Below are 22,308 nucleotides of genomic sequence, written 5' to 3'. Positions count from 1 at the left end.
CAAATTGTACAGATAATAATCCCAGCTCTAGTGGGAGTATATCTGGTGCTTGTTGCACAGCCTTCTCTCAATTTAGTTCTGCTCTGTTATAGAGCGAATTGCTACCATTTTATGTTTTAGGGCTATGCTAAGTCTGAGTGCCCAAGTCTGTAATATGGCTTGTAAAAAATAGAGATATGAAATGTCAACAAAAATATGAACGAATTTATACTTTCTTTCCTCAAAATCAGCTTTTCTGATAACTGAGGAAGCAGGAAATTCACAGAAAATATTACAGCAGAAAACCAATTTTAGAGAAAATTTATTAAATTTGTCCGTCATCTGCTTTACCTTTTTTTTTCTTTTTAACCTATTAAAACATACACAGTTTGTTTCTACTATATAGCATTCACATAAAAAACGTGTTTTACACATGGAAGTAAGTCTTACCTCATAGCAAGAGAAGTGTGCCTCTGCATAGATAATTTTTCTCTTCCATTCAGAATCTGAGAAAATGAGCTAAAATATTTCAGTAAGATTAAATTTATTAGTAAATTAAGTTAGAGATAATTACATTTTTATGAAATATTTCCTGAATTATTCTTGCAAATATTTTGTTTGTAGTTTGCAAATATTTAATTTGTAGTTGAAAATATATACTTGATGGTAAGGAAGTTATTTCCTTAGAAAGAAAACTAATGAAGCCTTACTTTTCATCCATTTCTTTCATATTCTTTACATTTTGACCTCCTGTATCGCCCAGCAGAAATCTCAGTTGGTCTCATGCTCTCTGAGCTGCATTCCCATAGTTTCTAGTTCTTCCCTTTTCCATCAGAAATACTTCCTAATAAGGACTTCCACAGTACCTTTTGTTTCTCCCCTGTTCTATTCACCATTGAGGCACATCACCAACTGACTTTAAACAGGCCTGATGTGCTGACTGGCAGCCAGGCTGGCCTGTCTGGGTGCTGAGGGACTAATAGCAGGCCACACAGGCTAAATCCATATTGAGTTTATAGTGATAATTTTTCCTCGATGAGTTACTAACTTTAGACTTTACAAAATGTTGATTTTTTTGTGTAAATATTTAGTCTGCTTTAGAAATGCTTCAACTCAGACAAAGAAGTTGTTATAGGCCAACAGGGGCAAAAATTGCTAAGGAGAGTTGAGTGATTTATGCACAGTGCAAATGCACAGACTTCTTTTGTAAGAAAAGAAATTTAAAATTGCATGGTTTTGTTCATTCCATTTACACAAATAAATTTTATGCTGATGAACAAAGGTTCCATTTCAAGACATCTCAGCAGCTGTTATAAACATGGGTAGTTTGTTATCCAGCCTCTCTTTGGTTATGAAACTAAAAACTTGATATCACTAAAAGGTGATAAAAGTCACCTTTTATCTGGTGGATCAAAAGCAAAGGAACTCCCCACATGGTGACTTCAAAATGATGAACCTGGGGTATTTCTGCACAGAATACATAGGTGAGCTTTCAGACAGTGATTGCTGTAGACCCTAAAATTGTACTTAAGCCAAAAAAACGAAAAGAATATAATGGAAGAAAAGTAGTGGAGGCAATTTTATTAAAAAAATGTCTTACTCCAAACTTTTCAGGATATCCCAGGTTTGAAGTCTCTGGACATTGGAGGAGTTCTGAAGAGGTATCATCACATGCCTGCCCAGTGTTCTGGGTTCTCAAGGTGTCAGGGACCACTAAATTCTGACAATACTAGTGAAACACTAGTATTTATCTACATTGGTAGACTCTGACAGTTAATAGTGTCAAGTCAGGCATTCAGATATCTTTCCCTCCTCTAGAAAGCTGTCAATTTTTGCATGAAACCTCAAAATATGCAATACTTCTTAGGCTTTGCTGAAAAGCAATCAGCACTTAAACTTGGTGGTGTGCCACAGATAGCCCTCAGGCTTATCACACACAACTAAAATAATCCGTAAATGTCTCAAGTCACCAAAGGGAAGCATCACAATGTATCTTTCCCAATAATGACATACCTACAGAATCAAAAGATCTCCATGTCCCCAGCAAATCTGTGGGCAATACAATACTTATTTTTACTTAACTACACAGATCTGACTGCTGACTGTCTGGCACCATCAAAGCTTTCTGTGAACATATCTTTATCTGACATTTCTGGAAGGTTAAGAATGTCACTTTAAATACTAGCAGCTTCAAAGCTGTTTGGTGGAGACACTCTCTCCAAGGAGGTCTAGTATGACAGTGCCAAGAAACCGCCTTCTTCATCTCTCACAGATTTGGAGGCAGGACTTTTCACAAACTCTCTGTTAAAAAAAGGAGTCTCTAGCCTCTCTCCTTCTTCACAAAGTATCTATGTACACAAATTTGAAGGAGAAAATCCATGATGCTCAATAAACAATAAGCACTATTATTTGAAACCCATTAAAAGTGCCAATAGATGATGTGAATTTTTGTGGTACTACAAATTTAAGTACTGCTGCCACTCCTGTATCACCCTAGGAAAACAATCAGTAACTAGTACTGGTATCAAGCACCTTATCTCCAGTATGTCTAAGAGCTTTTTCTCCAACCTCAATATTCCTATGAAAAGGAACATAGGGCCATGCATCATGGAAAAAGTTAAGTCCTCTGTGGTCCCAGGAGTCCATACGCATTATTAACAGGTGTTGTGACTATCTCTGGGTCATGACCTCTTTTGTACTACAGAAGTGCTCTGTTAGTCCTTACTCAGAACAAAACACACCCATACTTTAACACAGACAGCAATTATCGAAGGCAATACTGCTCAAGTTTGTTTTCCATGTCTAGAGAGCTAACATCTCAGGAAACTATATCATGAAAAAAAGAACTATGTGCAAAAGTTCTTGTGATAGGCAAGCATAGTGTAATTGTATTTACAGAGTAAGGGGTTTCCTAGGAGCAGACAGAAGCAAGAAAAAAAATAGAAAAGACAGTGTTGTTCTTTGAATACCTTATTAAAATATATTCACAATATTTCAACCTATGTTTTGAAAAGGAGATTAAAGCAAAGTTTGTATCTGTTGAGATTTTTCAGTTACTGCCTGCCCATTATAATTTACTCACATACAATCTAATCAGTTTACTGAGTAATTTATTGAAAATTGCCACTGGCATGTGAGGTTCAATTTTTATCATTCATGGATAGGCAAGGAGTTCTCCTCGAGCAATTACAGCTGCTGCATCTGCAATTTCTCACACCCTATTACTGTTGAGTCAGCATTAGCTCAGGATTGCATACTCCCTATGAAGCAAGGGAAAGCTAGTTCCTAGAAATCTCCCTTCTCTGATGACAGGAATTACTGCTGGAATTCCCTCATTCAGTCTCTGAGAAGACTGATGTTGTCCTTCAGAAATTCTCATATTGCACTGAGCCCTGAATGCACATGCATATTTTGGGGAAAAGAAAAAAAAAGTATATCTGCTCTAAGCGCTATTGGAAAGAAGCAAGTCCGAGTGTGCTCTACTCCGTGAAGGCTGTAGGATGCCTAACAGTTTGCTGCAATTTCACAATAGCTCATCTGGATTACTAGAACTAAGTAATAGTAGCAAAAAAATTCTTGGGAAGAGAAGAAATCCATCAAGACTATTGCAGTTACTGCTCATTTAGATCATCCCTTCTTGCAAAAATTTAACAACTTACTTTTCCCACTTGGGTGGCAGCCAAATGAGTGGGAGCTCTTTTTGACTCATTCTTTGCAATGTTTTAGCCAAGCGCCTCTTGTAACAGAATGCCTTTCCCTATCCCTCTCTCCTTCCCTCTTTCTCCTGCTGCTATAGGCAATATTCTTCCTCAATAGGATTCAAGTATAGAAATTTTATTACATGTAGATGTATTGGATCTGGCTGAGATTGGCTTAACTTTCCCCACATCAGCCCTCAGAGTGCTGTACTTTGTATTGGTAGCTGGAAGAGTGTTGGTAGCACACAGTTTTTTAGGGCACTGCTGAGCAGCGTTCACACAGCATTGAAGCTCTCTCCCACCCCACACCCCCACCCTCAGAGTCTGGTAGGCTGGGAGTGAGCAAGACAGCAGGAGGGGGAAAAACCAGTTGACCCAAACTGACTAAAATTTCCACATCATATGATGTTATGGTCAGCAATAAAGGATGAGAAGGTGGGAGAGTGTTTGTTATTAAGGCATTTGTCTTGCAAAGCAACACACTGAGGCCCTATTTCCCGGGAAGAAACTGGACATCATCTGCTGACATAGTTAGAGAATACATTCTCCTTTTCTACCACACATGTTCTTTGGGGTTTTTTAATGAAACTACCTTTATTTTTACCCATGCGGTTTTAATTTTTATTTAATGTATTTTTCTCCCCTGTCCTGCTGAGGAGGAGGAGTGAGAAAATTCTTGGTGGGCACCTGCTAGCCAGCTGAAGTCAATGTACCACAGCAGAAAACACACATTTGTATGTGGATATTCTCCTAGAGTTTTCTGGATATCTAGCAGGCCATAACCACTTCCAGTACAAAGTTGTTCTTAAATTGTCTGTGCCCCTAAGGTACTTGTAATGTATCCCATGTAGCTGCTACACTCTGTAGGAAACATCTTACAACTCTGCATGGACCCCTGACACACAGCAGAATTCAGAAATTCACACCATTCTTCATGCCCTTCAGATAAGAAGTCAGAACAGAACAGAGTGTTTTAACTGTAATAAAAAAGGCTGTTTCTGAATTTGAGGTACTAAGACAGTAACTGACTCAGGATGGACCTGACAGAAAGTTCCCTTAGCACACAGCCTTAGGCACTGCCCCAAGGAACAGTCCCTACTTATCTCAGTTCATTAAAAAACAGCCTTTTCTGCATTTTGTAGATTGTACACAGATGATAGACTGTATATGCCAGTCAACAGAGTTCAGATATTTTTCCAACAGACTTGTAGGATGTTTTCCCAGATCTGATAGCCCAAACAAAGGTGGGGGTTTACTTTCCACACAAAAATACACTGGCTGATCTTTCTCTGTTGCATGTGGTGAGCCCACATAGGTCAAAATTAAATACAAGTCATACTCACACAGAAATGATATAAAACTCAGTGCAGTGCAAACACTTGTAAGGATGTCTGAAAGCTCTTTTTCAAAATGCCTTATCCTCCTCCTGGCAGATAATACAGTGGCTGGAGTTTATGTAAACCAGGTGGGCTGAGTCCTCCTCTGCACCACAAGAGACAGTTATGAAATTGGTAATGGAACTGATGCAAATAACAGATTATGCTCACAGCAGTTCATCTGCTGGGACAACAAAATACATTGGCAGGCAATCAGCACAAACATTTTTCAATAGAGCAAAGTGGAACAAAGTGGGCAATTCATGATTCATTCATCGATTCAATTGATCTTTGTGATGAAGGGTTATTTGTCAGTGAATGTATTTGTTGCAGATAAGAACAAGAAATGTAGATATTTTTTGTTCCAAAGGAAGTCATAGTCCAAGTTCCTTTCAGGATGCTTACTCATACTTTGGTCATGCCATAAGGATTTCTTTATCTGCTAATTCCTGTCTTGGCCCAAGAGAACTGCAAGCAATCAGTCTGAGTGCATCCAGAGTCACAAGGATCATAGGATCACTCAGTGTAGAAGGTAGCTCAGGAAGACTGTAGTCTGACTCCCTATAAAAGCATGGTAAGTCATCAGTACAGACCAGGTTGATCAGGCCTTGAAAACCTCCAGTTGGCAGTGTGTCTGGGCAACCTGTTCCACTACTTGACTGTGAAAAAGTTTGGCCTCAGATCTAAAGAAAGAGTCTAAACCTCTCTCATTTCAAGATATGCCTATCATCTCTTATTCTTCCACCAGGCCTCAATATGAAAAACCTGCCCCTCTCTTCTTCACAACCACCCCATGAGTATGAGGTGCTGTTGTAAGGTTCCCCTGCAGCCATCTCTTCTTCAGGCTGAACAAGCCCAGGCCCTTCAGCCTGCCCTCAAAGGCAAGGATGGCAGCTCCAGGTCATCCTGATGGCTCTCTGCTGCAGGTACTCCAGGTTAACAGTGTCTTTCTGTACTAGGGATTCACAAACCACATGCAGGGTTCTAGGTGCAGCCTGATGAGTGCCAAGTTAAGGATGGTGGTAGTGGTTACATAATCACATGCCTCAGTCACTGGTTGTGCTGTTGTTACCATCCTGCTTACAGGATGCTGCTTGCCATCACTCCTGCCACAAATCTGTATGTCCACCATATTCTTGTGTCAAAATTGGACCTAAGAAGGTGTATCTTTTCCCATCTCCTCTCTGCAGCAGACATAAGCTTTCACCACACCTGGCCAGTTCTGAAAGACCACCACAAATTTTCGTAACATATTAAATCACGCGCAGAACATAATGATAGCAGAAGAAGCTCGGGAAGAAGGCTAAATATTCTAGAAGAGGAATTTATGCTTTGATATGAATAAAACAGAGTCATACTTCTTGAGATGTAAATGTCAGTGAATATAGATTATTTTGTGACTGTAAAGACCTTGGGCTACATTTGGTATGGCCATAATCTGAAAGAGATGTGGAACACAGGGCAGAGGTGGTTTAGGTATTAGTGACCCACACAGCAATACAAAAAGCAGTGCAGTGTTACATGGACATACCAGCTCAAATAGCGTATTTATATCTGTGGAATATTATCCTATCATTTCAACAATTGGTTCTGAAGTCAGGTGGGGTTGTTAGCCTCTAGTTAAGATTTCTCTGAAAAGCATCCTAAGTGTTTGCCACCATTATCACCTACTCATTAAAAAGTAACTAGTTTTATCCTATTCATACTCACAGTTCTTATAATTTTAGTGAAAAGTTTTGGGTTTTTTCCTGACATAGGATATCTGTGGTTTAAAAATGGTACTCCCCAGTTCAGTGCCCCCACCAAGACTCTCCCAAACCAGATGCCACTCACTTATTCACCCCTTCCCCTTCTTGGTCCAGGAATGGAGTTGAGAATTAGAGGCACAAAAGGTGAAAGTCATGGTTCAAGATAAGAAAAAATTTACTGGAAACAAAAATGAAATAAGAAAGCGAACAACAGCAGTTCAATGATAGCAATGGAAGGTATAAGACAAAGGAACAAAGAGATGATTTACATGAAAAACTGCAACAAATACCAACCAACTCTTCCCCACCACACCACCTTTTCTCCCATGGGAGGGGAACAGAAGAGAAAGTTGCTTTCCCTCACCTTGGCAATGATGTAAGATGATATCAAATAACATTACAGTCTTGGCTACAGCCCCTCCCAATGATTTTGGCTGAAAAAGGACAAGGATAATAACACATCTTTTAGAAGATCTACAGGACCCCTACTCATGTCATAATGTTTGTTTTTCTGTTTTTGTTTGTGATGTTCTCCTTGATTGCATTTATTGCACCAGATGGGGAGACAGAAGACTAATGGCTGCCTATTCCCATCCTGAGACACAGTTGTATTTGGCCAATGCATCTTTCAGATTACATCCAGGCCACCAGTAATGGAGTTCAGAGCTTCTCTAAATCAAGAACTTTTTTCTCAAGACCCACCCTACTTTTAATAAATTTATATGAGATGACATGAGGTTCTCCTTTTCTCATCTCAGTGGACAATGCACTCCAGATGTCTACTTGATTTTTCTACACTTTTCTGAAGGAGAGAATGCATTTCCAGTGAGAGCTGATCTGAATTGTTTCCAGAGATGAACAAATTAGATCCAGCGGACTTTATTAGGGCTTATCCTGCTGTGTCAGACAAGTGTGCAGGTGTTTCTCTAAGAACATTCTTTTTATCTCAACATCTGCTGGGCTCCCCCATGGAGCACCTCTCCCATAAGATTCTTCATCAGCAGAAGCACCTACAGTAGGAATTACTGCCACTACATAATTCAGAAAAAGTAATTATAAGACAACAGCCTGGTGTACACTCTCCCAAGTCAGCCACTGCTGGTAAATCAACTTTGTGGTGTATAGGAGACATATTTTTAAGCTCTTGAAGAAGGAATCAAGTTATTGACATGCCATAATTTCTTCAAAATATATTTTACATCAAGTATCCTGTGACTTGGCCATGCTCACCTCTGCTTTGCATTCTCATTACATATTTAGGTCCTGTATCACACTCTTTTTCCTCAGTATGAGGCAGAACATCCTAGTGATCCCAGGAGTGATCAAAACTGATAGCAATTTCATTGGCACCTAGAACAAAGCCTACTGGGGACAACTTGTCTGAAAATATTCTAGTTGCTACTTTTCTTAGTCAAGTCTTTTTTACAGCAGATAAGACAGGAGAGTTGTAGTTTCATTTTGTTTCCCAATGTTACAGGCAGCTTTTAAGGATTAAAGATGAGGAGGATTAATAATGTGTTTACTGTGATAAATCATGTGAATTATTCAGAAAAGAGATAATGGCCAGGTTTTTGTTCATTTCGTTCTCCATTTTTGTGTCTATGTTTGGAAAAAAAAAGCAGTTATATTTTTCTTATATTTTCTATTTCCAAAAACACTTTTAAACCAGGCTGTCTACAAGTATACAATAAAAATATATATCTTTCTTCTTTTGGGACCCATAACAAAAAATGACATCATCATGAAATAAAGGAGAGGCACAATATACATGTGCCTTTGTAAACAGCATAGAAGACAGTTTACAGAACCATGCATATTACAGCAGCATATGACAAAAGTTTTCAGAATCTAGACCTACATTTTCCATTCTGAATTTTAACAGTAAAAGTTTGCATTTCTGGGATTAAAAAGTCCTCACATGGGCTTGTAACACTGAGCCTTCTCCATTATATGGATAAACTGATGGTGCTACTAAGGAAGAGGACACCTGAATCATGCTCCCTTGTGCCTCCTTCAGGCTTTGGTCTCCTGTGCCTAGAGAGAGACAGGCCCACTCCTGACTGCTCAGATTGCCACAGATGATTTAAACTTTTATCAGGAGCACAGTGAGGACAAGAGCACACAATTAAAACAAAAATTGACTTGTTCCTAGAAATCAATTGTTTGTGCAGGTTGTGCATCAGAACAATTAGCAGAGATATAAACTTTTAACCAAACCAGGAAGTCAGTCAGATGAAATAGCACAAGTAACTGATCTGAATACAAAGCAAGCTGCTTTCTGTCAGCCCTCCATGTCTTTTATTAGATTATATCTTCCATTTTCTCATTTACCTGTAGGTGGAAAGTTTTAAACTCAGCTTGCAATTTTACAGGTTGTCATTACTGGCCGTGTTACCCCATAAATACAGGTGCAAAGGAGAAGCAGTGGAGGCTAACACAAGTAGGCACAGTCCCACATACTCACACCTGTCTAGCTGCAGATTAGAGATACTCTTTGCACACAAGGATATTTTCTGAAAAATAGTCAGTAGCGTTCTTAAAATAAATGGGTGCCTCTTAAAAGATTGTGGGCAAGTAGTGGCATAAAGAACAATAAATTATGAGCCTGAGTGGTAAAATCTAAACCATGAAAACCACAGAATTTCCTATTCAGAATATGCTGTGTTGGTATCCACAGGGAGAATAATCTGATGGAAGGTGTGTGGTCTGAAAAGCAGTGCTGCTAGAATAAATCTCTGTTTTCCCATTCATCCTGGGATGTCTGGGGAAGTGCAGAAGTCTGCTTGTGTGGACAGAGTTAGGGAAAAATGATAAGATACTGCCTTGACACTGCGTTGCTGGCTGAGCCAGAAATCCACTGTAGCACAGCAAGGCACTAGACCAGATGATGTCAAAATGTTTCCTCCAGCTGAGATTTTTGAGATTCATACAGTAGAAAGTAGCTTTGGAGGAACCCACAAGTTCAAAGCTTCCATTTAGCTCTGGATTCAGGCTCAGCTCTGTAGGAATGAGAAAGCAAAGCTGTTTTCTTCGAAGCAGTAGCACTGTACATATCATGCTAGGCAGTGAACTCTTCACTTTCTGCAGAGGCCAGCTTAATCTTCAGCTTTTTCTAGGCTTATTTTGTCTAAAAATTCATACTACAGGGCCTGTTTTCTTGTGAGATCCCAAGTACCTGAGTGTTTTCTGCAGTGTCACATTTGGCTACACCCAGGAAAACAAGAGATGGGCTAAAATGGATGCTTTTAAAATTCTTTCAGATCAGAAAGAATTCTGCTTCTGTTTTTCTGTTGAATTCAACATGTGACTACAGATTAGGGCCACTTATTTTATCTTCTGATTTGCTTAGCTCTACTTTGCTGCTAGTCATTGATGCATTGTCCTTCTGCAGACATTGTTCAGAAACTCCTAATCTTAGTTTAGCTTTAAGAAGGATCATTTCTGTGTTACTGAACACAGCCCTGGGCAGGTGTCTGGGTGAAGGGAAAATAAAGTAGATCTTTTTGATCTGTGTATTTGTGATTAAATGATTACATTTTCAAGGTTTAAAGGGAACCCATGGATGCTCCTAACAATCATTTCAAAACGATGCTTAATTTCACCAAAAACTGTGAGTGTACTCTGCTAATTTATAACATAGCCCAGCTGGTTAGGGTGGCCAAGACCACTTTGCAGCTCCAGAGCAGCTGCATCATCTGGCTTTGGTCCTGGGAAGCCAGGAGCTTTTCTGTAAGAATCTGCATGTTTGCAGGACTGCTGTGTAGCCTGGTCCTTGCATATTGGATATTCAGGTGGCTCCAGGATCCAGCCCTTCACACAGAGGCTGTCTTTGTGAGGATATGGACTATTAAAGACAAAACAAAACCCAAAACCAACAGCAAACTTGGCAAAGGAGAAATTTGGAGTAAGCTATATTTCTGCAGAAGTAAAGCACATTGGTGTTTGTGTTCATTTGTATTCTGACAGCTAATGCTGGTGGTTTTAATAGCACCTTAGCATTAAAAACAGAACTGAGGAAGAAGGTTTGTACTCTAAGAATAATAATAAAAAAACATTAAAAGAAAGAAAAAAACCAGTAGTACTGGCTGATGGGTAGTACAGACAATTCTGAAGCCCTTCTAAAATCAATAGTGATTTAAAGATATCCACAGTAAATAGTGGGTATCTTTCCTGGCTACTCTTTGTACTTATGCAGAACCACTGGAATTTAAGATAGGAAAAGATCAGTTATGCCAGCTAGTTTGTGTCCTACCATAAGGGGAGTACTTGGTCTATTAACATGAGATTTTGACTCACACTTTTGAAGTCCTCAGAATCTCATGCCCATACACTGACAACAACTGGCACTACTTAGACATTTACAAATCTATATCAATGGAGGGAAGAGATTTTGTGATTTGTTCCATTTTCTGTCTCCATGCCACATAGGGCAGAGATGAATATGTGTATTTTATTACAATCATCATATTTTTCCACTTTCCAATCTAAAGACCCTGACTTTTGTTTTGGGTTTTGTACTGGTGCCATATATTTAACATATACTGAGAATAGTCCTCTTGTAAATTTCTTTGCCCCATTTGGGGGTAATACATTCTGTGGTTCATATGAAAGTTGCTTATTTTCAGCTCTGAACCAGCATTTTCTGATGAAGATGCTCAAAATTAGGCTCCTCAAGTGCATGTTCTGAGACCTAGAAAAATTGGCCTGATTTTTAAGGGTACTGTTCTCCCATAATTTCTATGAAAGTCAACAGCAGCTAGAGAAGTTCAGGCATTAATCAAGTCAATTAATTAGGTGCCTGAATATGTATTCAGGTTCTTAATTTAAGTATTGCATGGTGGATAATGTTCTGAAAGCTGCAGTACAATTACTGAGTTCCATCTCCTTCTTTCAGAAAAGGTCTCAGGCTTCATATAAAAAGCATGACACCTGAAATATAACCAGTCCTATTTCCTGAACTTTCTATTTTTCTATTCTAGTGTGTTACATGGAACATCTACAAGAGTATTTGACTCAATTTTTTTCTTTTTATTAAGAGTGAAAACTTGATTAAAACTAGCCAAATAGCATAAAAATCTGTACACATTCTTTTACATTTGTAAATGAATTTGATTTTAAGTGTGTTCATTCCTGTCTCATGTAAGAATAGCAGCAACTTATTATCTGCTAGGCTTGTTCCAAATAACTGATCTGCTAAGAATAGTAGTTCTAAATATGTCTTTAATTGAGCGTGCGAGTAAGGCAGCAAGGTTATATAGCTACCTAAGGGAGAGGGGAAGACTCAAGATTGGGATTTCTTTCTTTTAATTGTTTCTCCCCAGGAGTTCAGGTCATGTAGAAAATGGTCTCTGTGGAATCCTGTTCTTAGGGAATCTTGGTCAGGATCCACATGGCACTGGGAGAAGGCTGTGAAGAAAGCAAAAGATGAAGGCAGATCCAAGGTCTCTGTGATAATAACTAGATTAAATAATATTAGGATTAAATTGGTGCCTGAGGCCTTGGGAGCATGGACACTTGTGGGACCCTGCAGAGTTTGAGAGAGGCTCAGAGATAGTTTATTGTTGAGCTCTAACTGACAGAGGTAGCTATGTGACACACAGTAATAGCAACAAATTAAATCCTCTGCTTTCATATTCCCAAGAAAGGGGACAGAAGAAAATAAGAGAAAATAATAATAAGTATACCACCACCCCAAAACAACCACCCAACAAAACCCATGACACCAGATGAGAATACGGCCTCTGAACAGGCTGAGACAGATCAAAAGCCATTCCATTCCATTCCATTCCATTCCATTCCATTCCATTCCATTCCATTCCATTCCACTGCTTGCGAATCTTCCATTAAAGTAACTGTGCTGCTGCCTATGTCCTTTAAATGCAAAGGCTGAGCCTGACTGTTCAAATGCCTTTGTTGGCATTAAATTTTAGCCAGTTAATGAAATAACAAGATGGATATCAAATGCTATATTAGGATTTGAAATCAGCATCTTTGTTGATTACATATACAAACCATTCAACCAAAGAAAAAGATCATCTGGCATATTTTATTCCTGATTATAGGATGAGATATTAATTTCCAATTAAAATAGGAACTGAGAAATAATATGTTGCTGCAGAAGGTGAATAATAATTTCAAATAAGTAAAAGAACATGTTGTGGTCATTTTACAGGCAGACTGTACACAGTCCAGCATTTGAGGAAAACAATCATAATAATTATTTATCAAGCTCTCATAGTAATTGCTCTCTGTTTCAAAAAAAAGATGCTGCAATCACATCACATTCTCTTCTATGTTGTTTTTTTTTTTCTAGAATGAAAATGTAATTTAATGTTATGTCCTAACTATCTGAATTAGTGTAGATTTCTTTTAAGCCTAAACTGCTTCTGACTTGATGGAATCCCAAGTTCAGAATCAATATTTTATTGATTTCCAGTTTAAAGTCTTGAGTATCATGTTTGAGTATTTGACCATCATAAGCCACTGTATTTCCATGTGATTTCCTGGTCAGTTCCATGAGCCTTCCAATATGTGATCACAATATTTTAATCAGGGATGAACTTCCATAAGCTAGAATGGCTGAATATTGATTATTTTTATGATCTGCAAGTAGATGAAATATTTTTACAGCGTACTTGCTTCATGATGGAGTTGATTCCAAACATTTTTATTAGAGTGTGCAGAAAAATGAATGTCCATAACTTTATTTCATTATGGCATTTTAAGTATACTTCTGGTTTGGCACATGACTGCAGCCACGAAAAGGATGGCACATCAATACAAAGTCATGCTTCTTTTCAAACCATTTGCACTGATGCTTACAGGAAGTGATTTCTTTTAAATAGGGGCAATTATTTTCTTTTGTTGTTTCCCAGTGTCTTAATTCCAAACAACAGGAATTAAGATAATAGCCAAAATGAGGCAAACAATAACTTCAAAACTTAGCATTTTTGGTAGGTTTTTGTTATCTTGCTTCACTGTTGAACATTCTGTGAATTGTACTTCTCAAGCTGATTTCATTGAAGTGCACACACAAACATCACAAGTATGGATCTTTTTTTTTATTATTCTTTGAGGTGGGCTGAGTTTTTTCACGTTGCACTGAGCTATACTTTGTAGATCCTTCTATTTCTATTTCACTAAAAACCAGTCCTTGCTGCAGAACTATTTCATCAAGATCATTCCACTGAAAGCTAGGAACAAGGGGAAGCAATGCAAAAATGTCCTGCCAAACCTTTAACAGTCCATAGCAATGGATGTATACAGAAGGGGTTTCAAATGCCAGCTTGCAGGCTTGTTTAGAGAAGAAGGAATCTCAGCATATCATCCTCATAGGGTGATAAATCCTATATTTTTTGGTAAGAAAAATTTCTTATGAGGAACTTTATCCTAATGGGAAGAAACTCAGAGGCTTCAGGCCATGTCATCCCTTACAGAAGCTTTATTAGGCTGATGAGCTTCTGTCAAGCCATCTGCTCTAAGTCAGTTTCTCCAGACCTGCACTTAACAGCATGTCCCCCTGTACATGAACTTGTGGAATTTCTCTGTTACCTAGTTTCTTTCTCCTTTCCCTCTTGCTTTTGTGGACTTACATCTTGCAACTTTTCAACTCTGTGATCAGTTTCTTCAGCTCTCAGTGACAGGAGTTATAAACACACGGGAACAATCTGTGTAGATTGCAAAGCCCGTGGTGTTGGAAAGCTACACCTTGCCAGGGGCAGCCTAATGAAGGAAGAGACAGCACTCTCCTGGGGCTCCTGGCATGCAGACAGATGTGCTGTTAGCATAGCCCTCAGGTGATGCATTATATTTGCCTTCAAGTCCTTTCTTTCACTGCTAAACAACACAAGAGACAGAGTAGGAAATGCAGATTCATGGAGAAGGGGAAGAGGAATATTTTTCTCCAACACAGCTTCCCACTCCACTGATGCAGTTGTGACAAAGCCATACTGGCAATTACTGCAAAGGCCTCCAGTCTTCCTCCAGCCTCTCCTGAAGGCAGACAGGGGCAGCAGCATTGCACATCAGCTGTAAACGCTGGTGAATACGTAATATCTCACTCAGACATGCCCTGTCTGCTCATCCCTGCATTGTCCTGTGGCATCAGGCATGCCCAGGCCTCACATTCACTTGATTTTGCAGGCAGGACAGCCCTAGGAAGGTGACAGTCTTCTCATCCCCTGCTTGGCTTCTCTGGGTCACAGAAAGGAGACTGTCTACTCTCCTGGACAAAGGCACACTACAACCCATCTTCATCATTTTCCTCAGTATAAGCATGAGCTATGTGCATTGTCACTTGCTGCTGCTCCTGGAGTCATATAGTTGTGTGAGAGTCTGAATGCCCATGCAAAGAGGCAGAAGGAGCAGAGGGTGGAGCAAACTTCAGACTCTTGTATCTTTTTAGCAAAGTCCGTAGACTGGGAGATGAAGGAGGAGTTAGATCAGTTTCCTTCTGTTTTCTCCCAAGTCATGTGGTGAATTCAGACTTGGCATAGGGCTGGCAGCACTGCTGGGTCCCCTTTCTCCTGCCCTGTGCTTAGAGACTCTGACACTTGCTCTACATCTGACTAATGAGTGAGTCAGCGACTAGTACAGTCATTTCTCCTCACAATGTTTCAGCTTCACTGTGGCACTGTTGTATTTGTGTATGCCAGACTTGTTCCAGAGTCTTTGACACTAAGCTCTTAAAGCCCTAATGTGCTTACATAACATGATATGGAGAACCAAGAAAGTAAATTTAATTAAATCTTTCCCCACTTCTTCTGACACACAGGAAGAGACAAAAGGAACTTCTTCTAGAACACTGGGGAATAATGTGGCATACTCACAAAAGCAGCAAGGAAATTGAAGACACTGGTGGTGTATACTATATATAAAACGGGTACTAATCTTCAAAGGTTTAGGTGTTAGATATCTGAAATGAGGGAGAACCTGCACCTTGATGGCTGAATTCACATTCTGGTTTCTTTTAGCCATGGAGTTGACATCTGTAAAAGATATGCTGGTAAAAATAAATCTAAAACCCCCAAATCCTTTTAAATTCAATATCAACTTTATTTCAAGAGAAGACATTTCATCAGTGATTTGGATAACTTTGCCAATGATAAAAAGAAAAACCCTCCATACAAATACTGCTGCAGTTACCATCTTGTTAATGCCTTAGAGAATTCTAGTGCAAATTTTTGAGGAGCTTTTGCTGAATACCCAGCTTTCAAATGGGTGTTTCTATTCTCTCTAGTTTTATATAGAAGAATAGAAATACAGTAATCCCAATTAAAAAGCAACATTCACCAGATGTAAAGCAGTAGTATCAGAGAGTCTCATAGATTTTACCATGCTCAGAAAGAAAATAGCAGGGTGTCTCAACTGGTAACTGTAATTGTATCCTAGCTTTTCAGGGAAAAATACATCAAATGTAATTGCATGAATTTAATCTCTTTGCTTGGGGAAATAAAAACCATTTGAAGAATGGAAGCAAAACCTTTCTGATTTAATGACATTCTGAAAACAAAGTCTGAAACCCCGTGTACTTCATTTATTGCTTCATGAGTACTGTAAGATGTCAAATGTTTATCAGCATATTTCAAAATCTGGTGTAGAACCTGCATTTTGTAAGATATTCTTTCCTTTTAGCTTCTCCTGTGAAAGCTCTGCTTCCTCTCTTGCCAAAAGGGGGAAGAACCTGCAGTTCTAGAGAAATGCATTGCTTCCTTTAGAGTGGCAACATGATGCTCAGGGGGACGTTAAGGAAAGATCTTTTCCTTAATGTATATAAATATACTCATCCTTCCTCAGCCTTACCTTACAAATACAGGAGCTCTGTCCAGACAAACAAATAGTTCACATACAAAGGAAATTGAGTTACCTGTTTCATCTTGTGCCTTTCTGATAGCTCTATCCTCTGTGCATGGGATCCCTGTAAGGGATCTCTCCTCTCTTTCACTGTATTTAGCTGCCTCTTGGACTTGCTTCCCTGCTGCTAGAATACAGACACCAAAGTGAGAAGTAAAGTGGTAACCATTGCACATATCCTGTTCTGTCTGAAAACAGAATTGTAACTGTTTTTCTGGGAACAGAAACCATAAAAGAAACAATAACTTACCATGATGGGATCATTTGTGGTAGGTTGAATGAAACACATTTTATGGTCTGTGTGAAATTTTTCAGCCTATCAATTCTCTCTCATGAAAATTGCAAAAGTTCTTTTTAATTGAGAACGAAGCAAAGCCTTGTTTTTTCTGAACATATTTTGGCTGGGAAAATATGCTCCCCCCAGATAATTTTTCCACAAATTATTGGTGGTCACATTATATCTTGCACATAGAGACAGCAAAGTCATTGAGACAGCCCACAACAAGTGGAACCTGTGCTCCTGATCCACAATTGCTTGTTCTAGTCACCAAATCCTGGCCTCTTCCTCAGAGGTAGTGAGCTACAGCTTGAACTGCCTTGGAAAGCAGGTGGTTACATAGGAAATAAAACTTCAGGAATTCTTGTTACTCCATATTTGACTGTGAGCTGGAAAAAGTGTTTGGATGTTTTCATATAGAATAAATGACTTGTTGCCTGTGACTTGGTTTCGGACATAGTGAGTACAGTAGCAGGTACAAAAGTTCATTTTTATTCTTAAGATGTGCAGATTTCATTCAGCCATACAAGAGTAATGAACAGAATGTATTTTTTATCAAAAAGGCGATACAAAGAGAAAAAACCAAAAGATGCACAGGTTTTAAGCAGACCATCATTGTACTTATCATATCTAGAGAAATTATAACCTATGTTACTCATTTTGCAGTGCCTTGAAGTGAAATTTGTTAAATAATTTTGTTGTTATCTTTGAAGTTAGGTAATGTAAAAAGATGTTACAAATAGAATATAAGAGGGAGTGAGCTGGCAGTGTTTCTAAAACATCTGAATCAATAATGGCAAATGAGTTAAAACAAATGAAAAAATATTTTATACCATCATAGTTTGGCATGGTTGTTAGAGGATTAGCCATTATTGAATGTTCCCATGTGCAGAAAGATAAGCCAGGGAAGGAGACTGACCTGTCTGAACAAATACCTTTGGCTGGAACTCAAGATAGTAAAGGAGAGTTTATGGCATTTGAGTAAAGGGGAAAACAACTCAGCAAGACTACAAGGATTTCATTAGGTTATACAGGGAGAAAATTAGAGGGGCCAAAGCCCAACTGGAGCACAATCTGGAGCACATTTTCTTTCCTATGTGTACAAAGATAAAACCATAATTAAATATTTAAGCATCTAACTAAAACTGTTCCAACTTTTCTAAGTAGCCAAATACCCTAAAATTTTACAAAAATCACCATTAACTAAGTTTTTTCATCACCATTAACATGCCATTTGGTTTCTAGAATAATCTTTAATTATTACCTTTAGAGTCCCAGATTTAAAATGACTGGTCAGGTCAAAATGCTGACCTTCTGCCCTGCTCCTTGCAAGATCCTATGACACAAATTTGTTGTGGTTGAAGTCTGTCAGGTCTTCTCTAGCATGAGACACTGCAACATATGTGACCTCCAGTGCTTTCCAAGGACATGCTATTACCCTAGCACCTCTCTGCACAAACCTGCACAGAGGAAGATGAGCAAATTTTCTCAGAGCCACTGGGGGTTCTTTGGTTTCAATGGAGCTTTTTAATTTCAACTCTGTGGAGGCTGACCAGAGTTAAAGCAGATTAAGGGCTTTGTTCAAATGGCTCCAACTGCTGACAGGCTTGAAGCATTGGCCACGTCTGTAGGAAGCCTCTTCCAGTGTTTGGCCACCCCATGGTAAAGGCAGTGTTTGTTGGGACTGAAGGGGAGAATAAGAAACCTGCCTCCACAATTTGTCCAATGGATATGGATGTTTGCTAGCAGCCTGAGTGCTGCTCTACCAGTTCATACCCAGTATTTTTGGAGGGGAGCCCTCTTTACTCCTTGTTATACTTGCATAATCCATATTTGGGTTATGCAACCCAAGTATGGCAGATTTTTTCATCTCATTTCATTTCATTTCATTTTGTTTCATTTCATTTTCCCAATAAAATTTTGCCCCAATTGTCCTTCCAGATTTATTTATTTTTTGCATAAATTAGCACTCATATTCAATGCAGCCATCACCCATGTTGTAACTTACAACAAAGCAAAAATCTCATTTCGCCTTCCTATGAAGCATGGCAGTCCTGTAAAGGACAACTGGAAATTGAGAAAGCAGTCTATACAATTTTTAATACCATCATACCTCTGTCAGGATCACCAGAAATGAAGATAGTTTTTATGACAGCTGGTAACTTTTTTATTTCACCCTAAATATTCAGCAGATGACCATAGCAAATGATAAAACTGTCTGCCTATTCCAGATGAAATATTGTCCTTTATAACAATTTTGCTGAACAGATTTTGGCTTTTTAAGCTAATCAAGAGTCATCTATGAACAGACTGTGTTCTTTATCAAATGTCTATGTTTGCTCAAAATTTGCCAACTGGCTAGATTCCCCAACCAAAATGTTTTTACATTTATTCCATCACAAATTCCCTCCTGCCCTAACCTTTCTGAGGACTGCAAACAAGTAATATTTGGTGCTGAGTTTTATATTGAATATCAAGAGAAGAGACACCTCCTATCTTTACTTTTACATGATAGTTAACTCATGGCTTTCCATAGTTCCAATAGCCCATTTTTTCTTTATTTCAGTTTTTTAAGTGGGATTCGCAAAATACACTCTCTGTTCTCGAGAGCACTGTTAGCTCCACACTGAATTCACAATAAAGGCACTAAATTAATTTCATGGCTGCTTCACAGTCACATCCTTCTAAGGACTTAGCTGAAGCTGGGATTATTTAGCTGTGAGATGCATTACAGTAAATGGAAAAATTAATAGTGATTTTCATGAAAATTTGGACTCTTTTCCTTCTCTACCTGTCCTTCAGTATCCCTTTTAGCACTATTGGGAGATTTTTCAGCAGTGTGCAGCTAGGACGTGGTGTTTGGTTTTCTGTTGGGATTTGTTTGCTGTTTTTTTCTTCTTTTCCTTTCTGGTTAGTAGTGTATGTGTGTACGTGCCCTCATCCTCTAAGATTTACTGACAGACACAGAGACTAAAATCAAAGCTGTGATAAAAAAAATGACCAAGAGTACTGAGAAGCTGTTAAACTTAAATTATTAAAGGAAGATTTGCATTACGCCCAATAGAAAATTAAGTATGATATTTAGGACACCTGAATTCTTCAAGGTCATTCAAAAATTAATGGTCTAATTTGAGTGACTTCAATTAATCCAATATTCACAGGACTTATGACTTACAGCTTTTCTTTGCTTAGTGAAAGCTAAGGTCTCTAAAATTAAAAAAAAAAGTAAGAAAGCTAACAAAATATTTTTCTATTAGTCTCTGCAGATCAATGATATTTTCTTCCAAGGGCTGAGAAACAAAGAAAAAAAAAGAAGTTTCACTGTTCAGGGTTCTGCTTTGCTTTTTGTTATATTTCAAAGACTTACTGAGGAAAAATACAACTTTATAGAGATGGCCAATGACAAATATTGTTATACTTTTGCATTTATATAAACTTGCCCTATGAAAACTTAATTGAACACTGTTTTATCTCTGGCTGAACACAATTACATGATTTCTTTTGTTTTAAAACCCCACACATTTCTAACTGATTGTCCTAAGTGAATTTTACAAATTCAAATGCATAAATGTATCAATAATTTATAATGATGAAAATGAAATAGAGTGGATTTTGACTCTGGGAAGTTAAGTTTAGGGAAAACATGACTTCTCATTCTGGACTTACTGAAAAATATCTTATTTACATATAAGGATTTTTATATTACTGATCTGGAGACAATTCATTCAGAAAATTTACATGTTGCTTTCCACTACAATACAATTATTTCTATAGGTGACATTGAGGCAGTCACCTCTGTAGTGTCAGACTATATGCTTGCAACCTTAATTTAGGTTTTCATTCCAAAATAGTCAAAAGGAAATTCTTCAATCAACAACTATTTATTCTCTTTGGAGGTGTGCATATCATATTGAAATATGATAATCCAAAGCATGTTTTACTGAGTCAATACATACTTAAGGGAGTGGCCTGTTTTTAAACATTGGCAAATCCTTTTACATTTCGTTTTCTACCTCCATCACCCACATGAAGGCTTGCCTCAGGAAACACATGGATGCTATCATTATCTCCTGCCAGCATTACTGATGTTTATGCTTCTTTTTTTAAACTAATTTTAAAAAATGAGGAAGATCTGAGATAAAATTTCATGTAGGAAAGGGTAAATAGTGGGTGCTGTGCACTATCTGATTTTTGTGACCTCTTCCATAACTCGCTGCTTAGAAGCTTCACAAGAGGAATGCTGTGCCAAGCCCAGGTTCTTCCTGTGTCTCATTCACTTAGGGACTGAGAACAATTTCATTTTCTAGCTAGAAGAAAGCAGAATCAGTGATAAATTCACTGTCTGCTAGTCCTATGGGACTAATCAGCTGATAGAACACCCTGGCAGATAATTTTTTGAGACTATATATTAGCATATACAGGCATACAAATGTCAGGACATGCTGTACATAAGTGAGGGTGCACAAGCACTGGCATGCTCTCTGCTTCCCTGGGTGAATGTTCTGTCATCTTGCATACAAGAATTTTTTATTTTTTCTGTGTTTCTCAACATGAATCTGAGTGGTGTTTGTTTCATGTGATTTGAATGGGAGCTGTGAACCTTTTCTCACAAAGAAAGTTACAGATACATTGCCTCTGGAAAGAATTTTTTTCTGCTTTCTTTCAAGCTGCTCCTTGCTTGGTGATGCTGGTGGTGAATGTATGGTAGTGAGGAGCACATGAACTCATTCAGTCAGATTATGCTATATTCACAAAGCTTTTTAAATTCACCATCATGTCTGTTTGCTATGTTAAGCTCATATGTGAAATAGTTACTGAGGCAAAATTTTCTTGCCCAGCTGCAATGCAACCCAGGGAAAGCAAGATAGACATGCCTGCATTTGCACTCTCTGCTGTCCTATGAATTCTCAACTGAAATTTCTGAGTTTTAGGGCAAGCAAGCTGAAAAGACCTACCAAATCAGAGCCTTTTCCAATGATAAATGTAAGGACAGTCTTCATGGTTTGATTTGAAAGACATATAATAGCTGCATTGGGGTAAGGAACTATTTTTCAATTTGAAAGTTTTGGTGAACTTGCAGATTTTTACCTCCTTCCATCATATTAAAATGGCAAACATCTTCTCTAGCCTGGATTCAAGAAGTCCCAGTTAACAGCTAGTCTCTCACACATCCTACTTCCCTGGTGTACACAAGGTGTTCCTGAGACAAAATAACAGAGGCTGGATTGCCACTGCCTGTTAAACATCGAGTAACGTGGGAGGCCTGCAGATAAAAGCAACTTGCAGTCTGGAGCATATTGTTGTTGAATGACTCAAGGGGAAACAAGCAAAACTGGAAGGTTTCTTACTTCCAAGCTGCCTTGGGCCCCACAGCACAG

General features: G+C 38.5%; 1 protein-coding gene across 5 annotated transcripts in view; it reads left to right on the top strand.

Annotated features, from left to right (window-relative positions):
• Nucleotides 1-22,308, top strand: part of GRM1 (glutamate metabotropic receptor 1) — a 184,008-nt gene that overhangs the window by 114,698 nt on the left and 47,002 nt on the right. The window lies entirely within an intron of this gene.

Source organism: Molothrus aeneus, chromosome 3 (genome assembly GCF_037042795.1).
Source record: "Molothrus aeneus isolate 106 chromosome 3, BPBGC_Maene_1.0, whole genome shotgun sequence".
NCBI classification, from domain to species: domain Eukaryota; kingdom Metazoa; phylum Chordata; class Aves; order Passeriformes; family Icteridae; genus Molothrus; species Molothrus aeneus.
The sequence above is the reverse complement of the archived record's forward strand: the minus strand, read 5'-3'. Positions and strand labels throughout refer to the sequence as shown.